Source organism: Dermacentor silvarum, chromosome 5 (genome assembly GCF_013339745.2).
Source record: "Dermacentor silvarum isolate Dsil-2018 chromosome 5, BIME_Dsil_1.4, whole genome shotgun sequence".
NCBI lineage: Eukaryota > Metazoa > Arthropoda > Arachnida > Ixodida > Ixodidae > Dermacentor > Dermacentor silvarum.
This window is the reverse complement of record NC_051158.1, coordinates 2264048-2281515: the sequence shown is the minus strand read 5'-3', so window position 1 is coordinate 2281515 and position 17468 is coordinate 2264048. Positions and strand designations below refer to the sequence as shown.

Below are 17468 nucleotides of genomic sequence, written 5' to 3'. Positions count from 1 at the left end.
CTCAGTTTCCGTTGAAGCGATTGTGGTAGGAGGACGACAACTTAATATTTCTGATCGGTGTGCGGAACCGATAGTTGAAATGCGCGGGCTTTTCCGTGCTTGTGCTCGGCGTGCGGGGCCGAAAAGCGCGGGAGTGAGCGTCGCTGGTGCGCGTGGTCGGTGCGCGTGCCGGGAGAGACCATCTAGAACGACGGGGCAGCCAGGCTGACAGAACGGGCAGTGCAGCGAGATGGAGCGGACCGAACGCCGGCCCACGTCCCGGCATCCCGGTCCTGCACTGCGAACCGGGCGCCGCCCCGGTTTCTACCATCGTCGCGGGTCCTGCTGAGCTGGGCCTCGTTCCCGCTCGCACGACCGCTGCCGTGCTGCCGGGCTCGGGCCACGACCCAGAGCCCCCTGGTCCTGTTCCACAAACCGGGCGCCGCCCCGGCTTCTACTATCGACGCGGGTCCTGCGGAGCTGGGCCTCGTCCCCGCTCGCACGACTGCTGCCGTGTTCCAGGCTCGGGCTACGTCCCGGAGTCCTGGTCCTGTTCCGCAAACCGGGCGCCGCCCCGGCTTTCACCCACTGCTGTGCTGGGCTTCGCCCCGGCTCTCATCCCACCGCTACGGTGCCGAACTCGGGCTACGACCCAGAGCTAACGCTCCGGAACCAGGCTACGTCCTGGAGCCATCCTGAGCTTCAACCGCCGCCCGTAGACCCACCGCCGTCAGCGCCAAGTCCGCTGAGCCGTCGCCACGAGGCCGGACTCCTGATTAGGATTGTGAGTGCTCGAGCGTGACACTTAACCAAGTTCATCTGTATAGTTTATATGTTATTGTATTCGTCCCATGTGCCGTTTGTGTCATAAATACGTCTCTCTGTGTCTCTGGTTGCCTTCTTGTGCGTCTGGCTGACCTGCGCCCACAACATAATCATCACACGATAGACCGCACGTACCTTCGCCGCTGCGGCGTATCCGCTTGCTGCCAGAGTTTTGACGGTCGTTGTCTGCAGTCATTCAGTGTGATCTATTCATGTTTGTTTGTGCGCGCTCACACCACGCTTGTTCATTCAGTTAGTAATAGTCGGGCCACATTTTCCAACGCACGCTACACATGCAATGCTGCCCGGATCGGCAGTGCAGCGCTACAGGTGTGTCCCTTCGCACGCGCTGCCCACGGGAAGCGCTTCTCATCAACACCACCGTTTCACACGCGCCTTCTCGTGGTCATCGAGTCTCTCTTCATGTCGGTCTACTTACGCCGCAGCACACCTGCTTACTTAATAAGCTCATGTTTACTACAATTCATATTGCTACCAAAGCCGCTCACCTTACTTCGTATGACATTGCTGTGTTGCTATCGCATTCATTGCTTCGCGCTTAGGGCGAAACTGTGACATGTTTTTCACAGTGTGTGGCATCAGACATCACTCTATAGTGCCTCTATTTTGTGCTTTTCAAGCCTGCTATAGGCATAAAACAGTTGATGTTCTCATACGTAATGTTCCTGTAGTGTGTTTTCGCACGGAGCCCGTGCTCTGTAAACTTGATAAATCTCGCTACATAATTGAAATTGATATGTATTCTGCAAACGTATGCTTTTTACGATTCCGAATATGCAAGAAATGCCGGGAAAGTAAGTTCTCAGTCAACAGAATTCATTGGTGTTCTTCTTCTTTCTGGGGTTTTACGTGCCAAAACCAGTTCTGATTATGAGGCACGCCGTAGTGGAGGGCTCCGGATTAATTGTGACCACCTGGGGCTCTTTAACGTGCACTAGAACGCAAGCACACGGGCGTTTTTGCATCATTTCGCCTCCACCGAAATGCGGCCGCCGCGGCCGGGATTCGATCCCGCGATCTCGTGCTCAGCAGCGCCACGCCTTAGCCGACTAAGCGACCGCGGCGGGTTCTGAAAGGGATTAAGACTGCAGTTTCTGACTTGGAATTGATCACAGCCTTCATCAGCTCATCAGAGTTTCAAGCCGTGCACTCCGCATTCTTTTAGGTACAACTTAATTGTTACGACAACAGAAATATTCCTGAAACTCACAGGCCCCGTCACTATTGCGACAATTCCTCTGTGCTCACAAAGTCTGTCATCGGCCATTGTTGTTCCTCCGATTGATTTCATTGGAGACAATTTGTCGCCCAATACTCAGGTGATATGCACACGAACCACTTGTTTCTCCACACCGGCGACGAGTAGTCAGACCTTGAGTAATTAGGTGCCCGTGTTCACCGTTTCCGCCACACCTTCCATATATACAGGGTGTCCCAGCTAACGTGACCCAAGCTCTTAAAAATGAATTATTGAATATGCGATTACGCAACGAATGGTATTCTGTAAGCAGTGACGTACCGCACCAGGAGCATATTTACTTTGGTATTGAACTATCGATGGTTAGCTGAGATTATTAAACGAATTTTTAATTACCGTATTGAGGGCGCGAGTTGTGATATAAAAGTAAAAATACTGCTTTAAAACAGAACATTTATTTGTTTGCAGTGTGCTATGCCTCGAGTAAATATGAAAATCGCCGCATGATTACGCATCCGCGCAGCGCCACGACAACGGTCCAAGGTGTTAATTAGGATAATTACTTGTAAGACATTACTCAAAGAAATGGGACAGTGCTTCGTAGAATACAAATACATTTTTCGCTGTGCTTGACGACACAAACAAAACAGTTATATTCAGCTAATGGAGGTCTTGCGGTAGTCTATACAAAAAATGTAAATGCGGTGGACAGTAAATATGAATGGATGGCAATTTCTAAACGCAGCTATATGTACATTAACCTCATTAGAGACCGTCATGCTAGTTTATGATATTCCACAATGGTGTTATGTAATCAGAAAACAAGGGCTTGATAACTTGTCTTCAATCTTTAACATTTGAAGACGAGCACGTATCAGGCACCCATTATCTAGTAATATTAAACGTGGAAGCTATGCCTCTCTTTGTTATTGCATTTATGACGCAGGCAAATAAAGTTACTTAGGAATGTTTGGTAGTTACTTAATACAGGCAATTGGGGAGATAAATCGGTGAATGGATACTTAGCCCATAAAACGACAATGAATGAAGGAGAAGGGCAAATTCATTTTGAACATCCGAAGCCACAGGCAGTAGAGACGGTGAAAAAATTTTATTTATAGGAAAGCCGAGAGCTCGTCCTGCTCATCTGCGCGCTAAATGGCTACCCTCAGCTGATAATGAAGGGACAGGAACGAAAGAACGGCTATGAATGAAGGTGACACTGAATGCTTAGCGATCACTGCAGGTCTTCAACCCAGCAGCATGCTTACTATCATTTCTTGCTCTATGATGTGGAGAGATTTTATCAAGCCCCGTACTTTCATAGTACCACTTCTTGATTTCTATAACGGGCTTCAAAAACGACTTTTGACAATGGCCTTCCGCTCATCTCCGGCAAAGCTGATCTAGAGGATGCCGCTAATGCGTATAATTTGGGAAGAGGCAAAATATGCGCTTTTCAGTCTCTGGTTCATTGGTTGCAATCTAGGCTGCTCTGACGACCCCTGAAGTACAGAGCACTAGAAAATATTGGGTAGTGGAAGAAGCGGCGGCCTCGGCGCGAGGCATATTGTGTAGAAGCTCACCAGATGGCGCGTGCGCTCACTTCCCGAGCACCGGCTGAGGGAGTCTGCGGCAGAACTCAGCAGGCGAGTGGGGCGGCACAGAGTTTCAGAATGATGTGTTATTTTTTCCTCATGCCAAATACGTCAATGTGATTTTATGTAAGCAAGCCTAAGATCTGTAGCATGGGATGGCTGGGCACGGTACGTACCTACAATGTATCTTATCGCGATGCACGCACTTCGTGCTGCAGCAGCAAAGTGCACTTATAGCATCAAAATGTCACTTTTTTTTTTTTACCCAGTTGCACCAGCCACAAGTCCCGTTCGAAACACAGAAAATACATTCGTCTTGAGTAGAACTTAGGGATTCCAACCAAGTAAGGGCATTTATTAACCTGACGTTTCGGAGCCAATTCGGCTCCTTCTTCAGGGGGTATTCTTCGGAGGTGACGGTGTGCAGCTTTTAAAAGGTACAGCGTAAGAAATGAGAGAGGGGAGTGAAAGGAAGGTGGGGAGACACTCGACATGTCACCTGTTATTGACACACGAAAATGCCGAAAAGGTGGGGAGGCTGCGGCGTTGCTGGTCGACTGAGCTGACCGATGCTGGGGGACGCTTTACCCGCGGGAAAGCCGTTGAAGAGGGGGGGGGGGCGAGATGTTTTGGTGTTGGTGACGTATAGCGGGGGGTCTTTTCTTCTTTTCGCCGTGTCTCCAAGGCCATGGACATACACAGAGGGTAGGATGCCCTTCACGCGGTTTATATTACGTCGGGCTAATAAATGTCCTTACTTAGATGGCGTCGCTGTCAAAGTCCTAATCAATTTTCCCAACCAGACAGGTAATTCTGTCGAAATATTTCTGAGGCACGCAACACTCGTATTACATTTTTTTACTCTTACTATTTACTCGTATTCTCAGTCGTTTTTAAACACAGACCCTTCTGTGGAGTTTCAAACAACTCCCAACCCCTGTCCCCGTGTTCTATCTCCATTGTAGTGCTCGCGTGTGCGCGTTTGGCCTCCCTTCCGTGAGCGCTAAATTTATTCTCTAGTTCCGTTTGCGCTTCTGGCATTCTATGGTCGCGTGAAAAATCTCACCGGGGACAAATTTATTGAAACACTCGATGCTCGCACTTCAACGTTCAAATCGCCCCTGTCTGTGCGCTGCTTTTTATGCATAAAACAGTAACATGGCCACTCTCCGTATTTTGTGTCAACAGCCACCAAGGGAAACCGGGTGAGCAATTGCTACATAGTGGACTTGATTATGCGTGCTACGTCGTGACGCTGCATTGTCCCTTTTTTAAATAAAGACGATAGTAGCAAAAGAATGGTCTTTCGCTATCATCAAGGGTAATTCAAGTACATGGCAGCAATGTTTTTTTTTTTTACAAATGTTGTTGACCCCATCCAAGTGCTGACACGCCTACTATAGTCAACACGAACCTTCGAAATATGTCAATCAATCAACGACTCAATCAATCAATCAATCAATCAATAAATCTATCTATCTATCTGTTCATAACAATTTCTTGCAAAAAAACTGAGGCTGACAAGAGAAAAGCAGTTTCACTGACCGCTTGACGAGCACCACCAACCATAGGTTGGCTATGCCTACTAGATGTGGAATTCCGACATTTTGCAATAAAAACACTAAATTATGGGGTTTCACGTGCGAAAACCACGACTTGATTATGAAGCACGCCGTTGTGGGGGACTCCTGAAAATTTGGACCACCCGGGGTTCCTTAACGTGCACCTTAGTCTAAGTACACGGGTGTTTTCGCATTTCGCCCGCATTGAAATGCGGCCGCCGTGGCCGGGATTTGATCCCGCGAACTCGTGCTTGCAGGCCACCATAACCACTAAGCAACCACGGCGGGTGTAAAAAAGTTGTCGCAGTTTCACCTGAAAGGCGAAGCATCAATTGCGATAGCAAATTTGTAGAGAGCTATACGGAGTAATGATATTTACTTTATCAGCTGTATAAACTTGGACATGCAGCAGCACCGGCAACACGCAGAACTGTTCTCGACGCAGTCGGCGTTTTGCCCGCGTTCGCTCAAAATGCGTGCGGCGTTGGTGACTGTTGCCGGAGCCTCTGATATAAATAGGCACTTGGTGCCGCAGCTAAACGTCGCCTCCCTTCCCTCCCCCTCCCCCCCTCCCCCACGGCCTCTCGCGCGTCGGAAGTAGGCGCGTTTGCTCTGCATATATGATGATTGTAAAGGAGGAAAGAGACGCCTACTTCAGCAGCCCTTAAGGGAGCACGGCGCAGAACGCGCGTTTGTTCTCCGCAGTGCGTTCACTCCCCGTGAAAGCGCGCGCCCCTCGCGCCCTTTCACTCGCACATAGAGCGTTCGGCGCGCGGCGACGATTTCATCTCCATTGACGTCATACGCAACCTCACGGCAACGGCGACGGCGACGACGATGGCGACGCCGACGGCAGAAATCTGCTTTTGAGTGTCCATATAATTGCTATCGCAATAAAAGCATATAGGACAGAAGGAAGGTGTGTAGGTTTCAGACTCAATGAACGCCAGCATTCACTGTATGAAGCAAAGCGATACTGCCTTGGCGCTCACTGCAATAAATAAATTATTGTGGCTGCTCGCCACTTTTAATGTGTCACCATTAGGAATGTGAAATAGGGAAAAGAAGTTTACGTGTGTGCAGTGCGGGAAGCCGGTTACGTGGATCGCGCGTACACACACACGCACAGACAAATATATGGTAAGTGATGGTGGCCGGATCAGGACCACCATCAATTTCACTTCTCTCATCGAAACGGCAGGACATGTGTCGAGTGAGCTCTGCACAACATTTTGCGATGTGGTGAACGCGGCTTATAAGTTGAAAACGACGTTGTTGTATTTACTTTTGTGCTACATGAAAGCTTTCACTGTTGTCAAACACTTTCAACGGAGCAGGAGCCTCTGTCAGGCCTCGATGCCTTTTGCTCCTGTCACCGTTTCTGTAAAGATACTGAAAAAAAAACCACACAAGACTTAAAAGTGCTGCGAAGTAATACTAACGCATTTCTGCCGCATTTACCGCTAAAGTTTCATTGACATGAAAATGGAATGGTTGCATTAGTAAGCCACTGATTGCAATAAGTGACAACGACAATATGTGCCTTGCGAGAAGGTGCAGAAATGAGTGGTTACAACGCATGTCCATAAGAGTTTCTAGGTGCTGCGCGATTACTGTTAGTTTTTATGCTTCGTGTGCCTAGGTATATGTGTTCGCATTCAACTAAGGTAAATCTTAGTTGTGAGTCAGCGCGTGTCCTGTGGGTCTCGTTTTCCGTAGTTTGGTGTTTCGTGAGCGCTGTCGAAATATTACGATCATAATCAGATTCCGACGCGAATCAGATGCCAATTATAATTATAGTACATCAAGCAGCAACACAAGAAAATATAATATGCGCGCTTATCTCTGCCGTTATCTTTTTAATTCAAATAAAATGCGTCATTACCGCAGTAAGCATTCTCGCAATGACGCATTGAAAATGGTCGTACAGTGACAATTGTAGCTCGTCAAATACAAGAAATATTTCTCTCCGCCGCCTGTAGTTATTGCTAAGCTCATCGTTAGCCATTGTATAGGGGTAGTAGAAACTTAGTATAATTCTCGCAGTTAAGCACATACGTGGGGCATAAATCAACCTCAGCCAACAGCCAAAAGGCACGTCGCAAAAACGTAAAGCAATGCCATGTTTCAGCGCAGATTGATTTTCAAATATCATGTGCGCGCTCAGATCTGCCGTTTTCTTTTTAATTCAAACAGAATGCGTCATGACCGCAGTAAGTATTCTCGCAATGACGCATTGAAAATGGTCGTACAGTGACAATTGTAGCTCGTCAAATACAAGAAATATTTCTCTCCGCCGCCTGTAGTTATTGCTAAGCTCATCGTTAGCCATTGTATAGGGGTAGTAGAAACTTAGTATAATTCTCGCAGTTAAGCACATACGTGGGGCATAAATCAACCTCAGCCAACAGCCAAAAGGCACGTCGCAAAAACGTAAAGCAATGCCATGTTTCAGCGCAGATTGATTTTCAAATATCATGTGCGCGCTCAGATCTGCCGTTTTCTTTTTAATTCAAACAGAATGCGTCATGACCGCAGTAAGTATTCTCGCAATGACGCATTGAAAATGGTCGTACAGTGACAACTGTAGCTCGTCAAATACAAGAAATATTTCTCTCAGTCACCTGTAGTTATTGCTAAGCTCGTCGTTAGCCATTGTATAGGGGTAGTAGAAACTTCGTTGCATTCTTGCAGGTAAGCACATACGTGGGGCATAAATCAACCTCAGCCAACAGCCAAAAGGCACTTCGCAAAAACGTAAAGCAATGTTATCTTTGAGCGCAGCTGGGGTTTTTTTTTTTTTAATCATGCCCAATGGCCTTTATACGAAAGCAGCAATGAAAGTGCAGTATAGAAGCCAGCGATCGCATGCTCCGTTCTCCATTGTATAGGCGACATGTTTCCTACATGATATGCACATAACTTCCTTTCCTACGTCCTTTCCTACGTAACCATCGCTTACAACGCGGCAGTGCAAGAGACGAGGCAGATCGCGCCGTTTAGGCTGGTTTGCGGAAAGAAGCCGACGACGACTCTCGACGTCATGCTGCCGCTTGTCACCGGCGAAGAGAACCTCGACGTCAACGCCCATCTGCAGCGCGCCGAAGAAGCCAAACAACTCGCTCGCCCGCGCATCAAAAACCAAGAAAAGAAAGACAGCCGATAACACAATCTTCCATGACGCTACGTGGAATACCAGCCCGGTGACCCTGCTTGTGTTTCGACTTCGGATCCCCGACAAGGACTTTGTGAGAGACTTTCGCAACGCTATCAGGTCCTGCGAGACGGCACTACGCAAGCAAAGCGGCGCCGCTCGCTGCCTGAAGTAGTCCATGTTGCGGGGCTCAAGCCTTCCTACCAGCGATAGCAAACTCTAAGACATTGGTATTTGTTTGTTATTTTTCTGTACTACGTGTGCTTTAGTTTTTGCTCTCGTCTTTGTAGCATCGGGACGACACTCTTTTTTAGAGGGAGGCATTGACACGTCTACTTTCCGCAACCTTCTTTACAAGGTAGCGGAAATTGGATGTGTCAAATATATCTTACGTGAATATGTTATATTTTTATTGCGACAGCAATTATATGCACACTTCCACCGGATTTCTGCCGTCGGCGTCGCCGTCGCCGTCATCGTCGCCGTCGCCGTGAGGTTCCGTATAGATAAAATCCTCGCCGCGCGCCGTATGCCCGAGCGGAAGCGTGCGGGGACGCACGCTGTCACGGAGAGCGAACGCACTCAATCTTCCACGCGCAAGCAAGGAAGCGGGAAGCGAGCGCCGGAGGGAGCGGGGGAGGGGGGGCGCATTTCTACTCTGCCAACAACCGCGCTCATCGCTCGCTCGCACTGTCTCTTATCTTCACACGGCTCTGACCTTTATACGCTGTGCATTCGCCGCTCAGTTTCTGTTGAAGCGATAGACCGCACGTACCTTCGCCCGCTGCAGCGTATGGGCTTGCTGCCAGCGTTATGACAGTCGTTGTCTGCAGTCATTCAGTGTGATCTGTTCTTGTTTGCTGTGCGCGCTCACACCACAGTTAGTAATAGTCGGGCCACATTTTCCAACGCATGCTACACATGCAATGCTGCCCGGATCGGCAGTGCAGCGCTACAGGTGTGTCCCTTCGCACGCGCTGCCCACGGGCAGCGCTTCTCATCAACACCACCGTTTCACACGCGCCTTCTCGTTGTCATCGAGTCTCTCTTCATGTCGGTCTACTGACGCCGCAGCACACCTGCTTACTTAATCAGCTCATGTTTACTACAATTCATATTGCTACCAAAGCCGCTCACCTTACTTCGTATGACATTGCTGTGTTGCTATCGCATTCATTGCTTCGCCCTTAGGGCGAAACTGTGACATTTTTTTTACAACCCATCATTAAAGGGGAACTGAACCACTTTTTATCGACGTGGAGAAGACACTTGAAGTGAAAATAAGCTATTTCAGAATCGCTTTGCCGCAAAAAGTACTTCAATGCGTTCAGTAGAAGCGGAGTTATTGGCAATTAAACACGGCCTTCGTTGTGCTACCCCTTCCTCCTTCAATGTCTTGCACTGCGAAGGCTACGGCGAAGTGGGGCGGGGCCACAATGCTCCGCCTTCAAAACGTCACCGTGGCGCGCAGTTCAAGTTTCATTTCGGACTTCCGATTTTGGTGCCTACAAAGCGCTAAACGTAAGCCAAACGCGGTTGTCCTCAGCGAGCCGCAGTGCGCTTAGCCAGTGGACTCATGGCGGCCCCTCGCGGCGGCCGCGGTGTAGCCGACCGCAGCTACCAATAGCAGCCGTGCATTGGAGTGTGCTTTATTACGTAATAAAGCACACAGAAAAGAGCGAGGATCATGGGGTCTTTTTGAAACGAGAGCGTTTGAGAGAAAGGTGACTTCGCGGTGCGTTTACAAGCTCCAGGGACCGCGTACGACCGCAGAACATGTCGGAGATGTTAATAACAGTGTATGCTACCCGAGGACTATGTTATTTCACCAAGCCCGAGGCGTGGTTCAGGGCCCCTTTAAACAATATTTTTATTTAACGAGTCCAGCCTTTCAAATACTTAGGCGTCATTTTTGGTGAGAACTTACACTGACATGAGCAAGTACAGAATGTATGCGTCTATGGTCGTCTATGGCTGCTATATTCTAGTAAAAGCTCGCCAATATTTTTCACAAGCAATACTTCGTACACTTTACTTTTCAGTATTTCACGGTCATATAAGTTACTGCCTGGATTCATAATGAAGGCCTACACTAGTTATATAAAACCTCTAGAGCGACTCCAAAAGTAAATATTGAGAGCCATGATGAACCTATAGCTGACAGTTTTCAATCACTAAGCATTCTTTCAGTTCCTGCTGAAATTGCTGTTTCAATCAATATCATAACTAATAGAAACTCACTTCTTTCCGTTGATGTTTTTTTTTTTCGTTCTCATACGCAATGCGCGGCATGCTACAGACGATAGCTTTAATCTGCCCAAATGTCATAACGTCTATGGCGAAAGACTAACAGACATTAATGAAACTAAAATTTGGAACAGATCCCCTTTGAGGCAAAAACTGTACGCAATTTCAGCCTAGCATGCAAGTCACTTTTGTCTATCCAAGACCTGTGAACTTGATTGTATGTTAGGAGAAATGGTTGGAGTTGATGTTCATTCTATGTTAAAGTTATGTATGTATGTATGTATGTATGTATGTATGTATGTATGTATGTATGTATGTATGTATGTATGTATGTATGTATGTATGTATGTATGTATGTATGTATGTATGTGTTCTTTTTCCTTTTTTGCGTGTTTTCCCCTCTTAGCTGACCTGCGCATACCTTGTTGTATATTGTATTGGACCGGCCCGTAGCCACCTTAGGCTTTCGGTCCAAATAATCTATGCATGTATATATGTATATATATATATATATATATATATATGTTGCGGTTCATTAAAGTAATGTTCCACTGATTGATTGATTGCTTGATTAAACAATCGAGTGAGTTATGCTTTTTCCGGGGACTGTATTTCACTTGGTAACTAATAGGTTTTAGTTATCACGGAGCTCGAGGCGCGCCTGCATGATATAGAACTCACTCGGGTGTTATCGTTGATTCTATTTGTTGAGTATATGCTTGCCGAAGTTTGCACTCAAATTGTCTGCTCGACACGAATTTTGTTGTACTTTCTGGAAGGCACGCGGGCACCCGAGATTACGCTGGAATGTTGAACGAGTCGGGTATAAAAGCCGACGTGTTTAACCCGCAGGTCAGATTTCGACGAGCACCGATTGTGCTCGCTGCTATTATTGTGCTTCGAGGGCTCCATTGATGTCTCCGCGCAGTATCTCGGTCGCCTCGCAGATTTCATCTCGCAGGTACACAAGGTTACGCTTATTTCTCCACTCCTTTGCGATGCACGTGAGGTCGTACTCAATAAAAGCCGACGTCATGTCTGTGTTTCTTCCTGATGTCATCAACTCGTTTGTTTAAATAAAATAAGTCATTACCACAGCAATTTGTCATTCGTGCGGTCCAGTGAGACATATGCAATCCTCCCGCTCACTTCCACCCCAAACACCGATTTATATTCGACCCTGCACCATCTGATTTACGCACCACAGCTTTCTTAACTCTTTAAGACTCTGTGTACATAGTAATCTACGCCAAGAAAGTGCGTCAACGGCAATATCACTGAAAAAAGTAATGGTACTTAAAATGTGTCGCACACATCTTGAAACTGTTGTGATTGTAATCGTGTTCCAAGTTTGAATAACGGGCTCGAAATGTTTTAGTAAACGATTGGAAAGGTAGACAGTTGTGTATACCTGCTCGGTGCTAGTATGTCGTTCTTTGTAGTGGGTGTACTCTTTTCATTGTTTTTCACAGTGTGTGGCATCAGGCATCATTTTATAGTGCCTCTATTTTGTGCTTTTCAAGCCTGCTATAGGCATAAAACAGTTGATGTTCTCATATGTAATGTTCCTGTAGTGTGTTTTCGCATGGAGTCCGTGTTCTGTAAACTTGATAAAACTCGCTACAGAATTGAAATTGTTATCTATTCTGCAGACGTATGCTTTTTACGATTCCGAATATGCAAGAAATGCCGGGAAAGTAAGTTTTCAGTCAACAGAATTCATTGGTGTTCTTCTTTGCGGGGTTTTACGTGCCTAAACCAGTTCCGAATATGAAGCATGCCGTAGTGGAGGGCTCCGGATTAATTTTGAACTCCTGGGGTTCTTTAACGTGCACTACAACGCAAGCACACGGGCGTTTTTGCATCATTTCGCCTCCACCGAAATGCGGCCGCCGCGGCCGGGATTCGATCCCGCGATCTCGTGCTCAGCAGCGCAACGCCTTAGCCGACTAAGCGACCGCGGCGGGTTCTGAAAGGGATTAGGACTGCACTTTCTGACTTGGAATTGATCACAGCCTTAATCAGCTCATCAGAGTTCCAAGCCGTGCACTCCGCATTCTTTTAGGTACAAATTAATTGTTACGACAACAGAAATATTCCTGAAACTCACAGGCCCCGTCACTATTGCGACAATTCCTCTGTGCTCACAAAGTCTGTCATCGGCCATTGTTGTTCCTCCGATTGATTTCATTGGAGACAATTTGTCGCCCAATACTCAGGTGATATGCACACGAACCACTTGTTTCTCCACACCGGCGACGAGCAGTCGTACCTTGAGTAATTAGGTGCCCGTCTTCACCTTTTCTGCCACACCTTCCATATATACAGGGTGTACCAGCTAACGTGAACCAAGCTCTTAAAAATGAATTATTGAATATGCGATTAAGCAACGAATGGTATTCTGTAAGCAGTGACGTACCACACCAGGAGGATATTTACTTCGGTATTGAACTATCGATTGTTAGTTGAGATTATTAAACGAATTTTTAATTACCGTATTGAGGGCGCGAGTTGTGATAGAAAAGTAAAAATAGTGCTTTAAAACAGAAGATTTATTTGTTTGCAGTGTGCTATGTCTCGAGTAAATATGAAAATCGCCGCATGAATACGCATCCGCGCAGCGCCACGACAACGGTCCAAGGCGTTAATTAGGATAATTACTTGGAAGACATAACTCAAAGAAATGGGACAGTGCTTCGTAGAATACAAATACATTTTTCCCTGTGCTTGTTGACACAAACAAAACAGTTATAGTCAGCTAATGGAGGTCTTGCGGTAGTCTATACAAAAAATGTAAATGCGGTGGACAGTAAATATGAATGATGGCAATTTCTAAACGCAGTTATATGTACATGAACCTCATTAGAGACCGTCATGCTAGTTTATGATATTCCACAATGCTGTTATGTAATCAGCAAACAAGGGCTTGATAACTTGTCTTCAATCTTTAACATTTGAAGACGAGCACGTATCAGGCACCCATTATCTAGTAATATTAAACGTGGAAGCTATGCCACTCTTTGTTATTGCATTTATGACGCAGGCAAATAAAGTTATTTAGGAATGTTTGGTAGTTGCTTAATATAGGCAATTGGGGAGATAAATCTGTGAATGGATACCTAGCCCATAAAACGACTATGAATGAAGGAGAAGGGCAAATTCATTTTGAACATCCGAAGCCACAGGCAGTAGAGACGGTGAGAAAATTTTATTTATAGGAAAGCGGAGAGCTCGTCCTGCTCATCTGCGCGCTAAATGGCTACCTTCAGCTGATAATGAAGGGACAGGAACGAAAGAACGGCTCAGAATGAAGGTGACACTGAATGGTTAGCGATCACTGCAGGTCTTCAACCCAGCAGCATGCTTACTATCATTTCTTGCTCTATGATGTGCAGAGATTTTATCAAGGCCCGTACTGTCATAGTACCACTTCTTGAGTTCTATAAAGGGCTTCAAAAACGACTTTTGACAATGGCCTTCCACTCGTCTCCGCCAAAGCTGATCTAGAGGATGCCGCTAATGCGTATAATTTGGGAAGAGGCAAAATATGTGCTTTTAGTCTCTGGTTCATCGGTCGCAATCTAGGCTGCTCTTACGACCCCTGAAGTAAGCATCGCGTCGTGTAAGTTGCACAGCAATTCGAGTAGTCCTTTGTACACCTTATGTTTTTCGCAACAATTTATCTTAAGTGAAATCATCAACCGCATTTTGCTGTCGAACGTGTGGGGACGGCCGTGGTTACAGCAGGATCACTACAGCTGTATACTACACTGCTTCATCTCACAATGTGGCGAGAGTGGTGTGCTTTTCACCAGAATACCAAAAATTAAGTCGCTAGTGTCATTCGTATGGGACATTCGCGGGGGAAAAACAATCACCACTGCATTCTTGAAATATCACCGTAAGCCGAATAAATTATGTGATGCTTTATTTCGTGCTTCTTTTTCCGAGTCCAGGTGCTGGGCGAGTACATGGATTGTACCGAGTGCACACGGCTTAAAAAGGTCAAATGTCACTTTAAAATATTGATTCCGCTTGAGAGAACAAAAGTAAAAGATATGTTCTAGTATGCACCTGAACATCAGCGGTAAGATATATTATAATAAGCAGCCTGGAAGCCAATTGGGTCTACACTAGGAATTCTTTATGGTGATAAGAACGATCTGCGTCACAAATCAAGCCGGCGTCAGAATACAGCCATTGTAAGGCTCCCGCATATTTCTTCGTGACTCGTTCGCTTAAATAAGATAAATGCCAATTTGATCTCCTTAGGTGATTTCCCCTAGGCCAGGTTCATTGTTCGGGATTGGCGCGCCGTAAGCGAGAAAATACAAGTACCTGAATTCAACGAGCTATTCAAATACAATCTCGTTCATCATTGGAAAATCTCATACCCTCTAATCGAAATACCCGCTGGTGTGGATAGTGGCAAATTGGTTGGCTCTTTTCAACTTGAAGGTCGTCTGGTACAATGGGCTTCCACTTGTAAGGTACGACCATCGATGTATATTATTCGACCGTCAGAGCCACATTCCAAAACTATTCTAACAATCGTTAGTCACTTCTACAAACAGTGCATACGTTTTTATGGAAGCCATGACCACAATTCCGAAGAAACAGTGAAATTAATCTGACATCGCAAGTACGTCTTCAACAGAAGCGAAAAGTTTACAGCACTAACATTACAGCCATAGCAACAAACAAAACCTCATGAATATTGCTAAGAGGATGATGCCGCATAGCATTTTATATTTCTCCCTAACCCCTATATATGAGTTTTTATTTCGACGACGCCAAACATGTGCAGTTCCTGTGCAGAGCCAGCACAGGTGGTGAAGTGAGGGCAGAAATCAACGACGCAAAGGAAGTCGCTTGTTCCGCGCCCCAAGAAAAGGCCGCATCCTTTTTGAGTAGGTCCATGAGGGGTCGAGCAATGTCCGCGAAGTTGAGAACAAAGCGGCGAAAGTAGGAGCAGAGCCCAAGAAAGCTGCGTACTTCTTGCGTGGACCGTGGAACAGGGAAGTCGCGGACGGCACGGACCTTGTCAGGGTCCGGTTGTACGCCAGTAGCATCGACTAGGTGTCCAAGTAATTTGATCTGGCGGCGCCCAAAGGTACACTTAGATGAATTGAGCTGGAGGCCAGAACGCCGAAATATGTCGAGAGTGGCCGACAGACGAGGGAGGTGGCTGTCAAAGCTGGGCGAGAAAACGATTACGTCATCCAGATGACAAAGACAGGTTGACCATTTCAGACCACGTAGAAGAGTGTCCATCATGCGTTCAAAGGTTGCAGGAGCATTACACAACCCAAAAGGCATAACCTTAAATTGGTAGAGGCCGTCGGGTGTGATGAATGCGGTCTTCTCGCGGTCGCGCTCATCGACGGCAATTTGCCAGTATCCCGAGCGGAGGTCTAGCGACGAGAAATATTTGGCACCATGGAGGCAGTCGAGCGCATCATCAATTCGCGGAAGAGGATACACATCCTTCTTCGTTAATTACCCGATTGAGATGGCGATAATCGACGCAAAACCGCGATCTATTGTCCTTCTTTTTCACAAGCACTACAGGGGATGCCCAAGGGCTAGAAGAAGGCTCCCCCGCAAGGGCACCTTGAGTATCAAGGTGATGGTGCTTGGCGCCACCACGGACCCTTAGCCCCCATACCGAAGCTGTCATCCGCACCGTGGCGAAAGGTTTTGAGGTGAAGGGTAGAAACCATGAACGGTGGCGGTCGGGGCCATGGTCAAGCTCCGGCCGACGGGCTCTTCGTCTGTTTACCAGGCGGCGAGCCCCGGGACCTTCCTGTGAATAAGACGGTGAAACACAGGTGACATTCTAGGAACCGTCAGCATGCCCATATCGCATGAGTATTTCTTCTTCTAAAAAACCCGATCGGTCCCTGAAAAGGGGCCACACCGAAGAAAGCTTTGACAGAACTCGAACTGATTGCGATCACTTTCCCCGTTTCCTGATTATTCACTCTCTTGTAGACAACGACTCAGTCGCTGCAATGTCTGTTTTGTTATCGCTAGGACCCTTCAGAAAATGATAGGAAGAAACTATGAAGCAAAGAAACTGTCATCCGGCGATCTTCTTGTTGAAGTGTCACAGAAAGATCATTCTGACATCCTACTCAAGCAAAAGCAGTTTGCTCATTTACAGGTGTCCATTACTCCCCACCGCAGTCTGAACACAGTTCAAGGCGTAATATCAGAACGTGATCTGATCCGTGAAACAGACTCAGACCTCCTTGATGGCTTCAGAGATCAAGGTGTCATTGCCCTACGCCGCATCACCATAAGGCGAAACGGCGAAGATGTAGTGACACCCCATATCGTCTTCACCTTTAGTCGTTCCAGTCTACCAGATGCTGTGAAAGCAGAATTCATTGACTGCAAAGTACGCCCCTATGTTCCAAACCCGAGAAGATGTTTTAAGTGCCAAAAGTACGGACACGGATCAAACACATGTCGCGGAAAACTCACCTGTGCAAAGTGTGGTGCTCACGAGCATCCTACTGAAAGCTGCAGTGCCACCCAAACAGAATGCCCCAACTGTCATGGGCCGCACGCTGCGTACTCGCGAACTTGTGAAATGTTCCAGAACGAGAAAAAGATCATTCAAATCAAAGTAACGGAAAACATCACATTCCCTGAAGCCCGGAAGAAGCTCTCGCTTCTCTCCGGAAGATCCTGCGTTGACGCAGCGCGCCGGGGGGCCGGGCGGCGTCTAGTTACGGTGGGCACGCAATACAGCTTTGCTGATGCGCGCCTTTCTCGGCCCCCAGCAAGCAGCCATCGGCTGCACCAACCTTTCAAGTCCAGAGGTAAACTTCGCACAGACCTCTGGAACAACCCAGACAACAGAGAGGGAGTCCCAC

At 47.0% G+C, this 17468-nt stretch overlaps 1 long non-coding RNA gene across 1 annotated transcript in view; it reads left to right on the top strand.

Moving 5' to 3' along the window:
• Positions 1-8100: 8100 nt before the first annotated feature.
• Positions 8101-17468, top strand: part of LOC125945489 (uncharacterized) — a 22110-nt gene continuing 12742 nt past the window's right edge. Inside the window, exons 1-2 of the long non-coding RNA XR_007466925.1 lie at positions 8101-8567; positions 12237-12281. This is a non-coding gene — a long non-coding RNA (uncharacterized LOC125945489). The remainder of the gene's footprint in view (positions 8568-12236; positions 12282-17468) is intronic.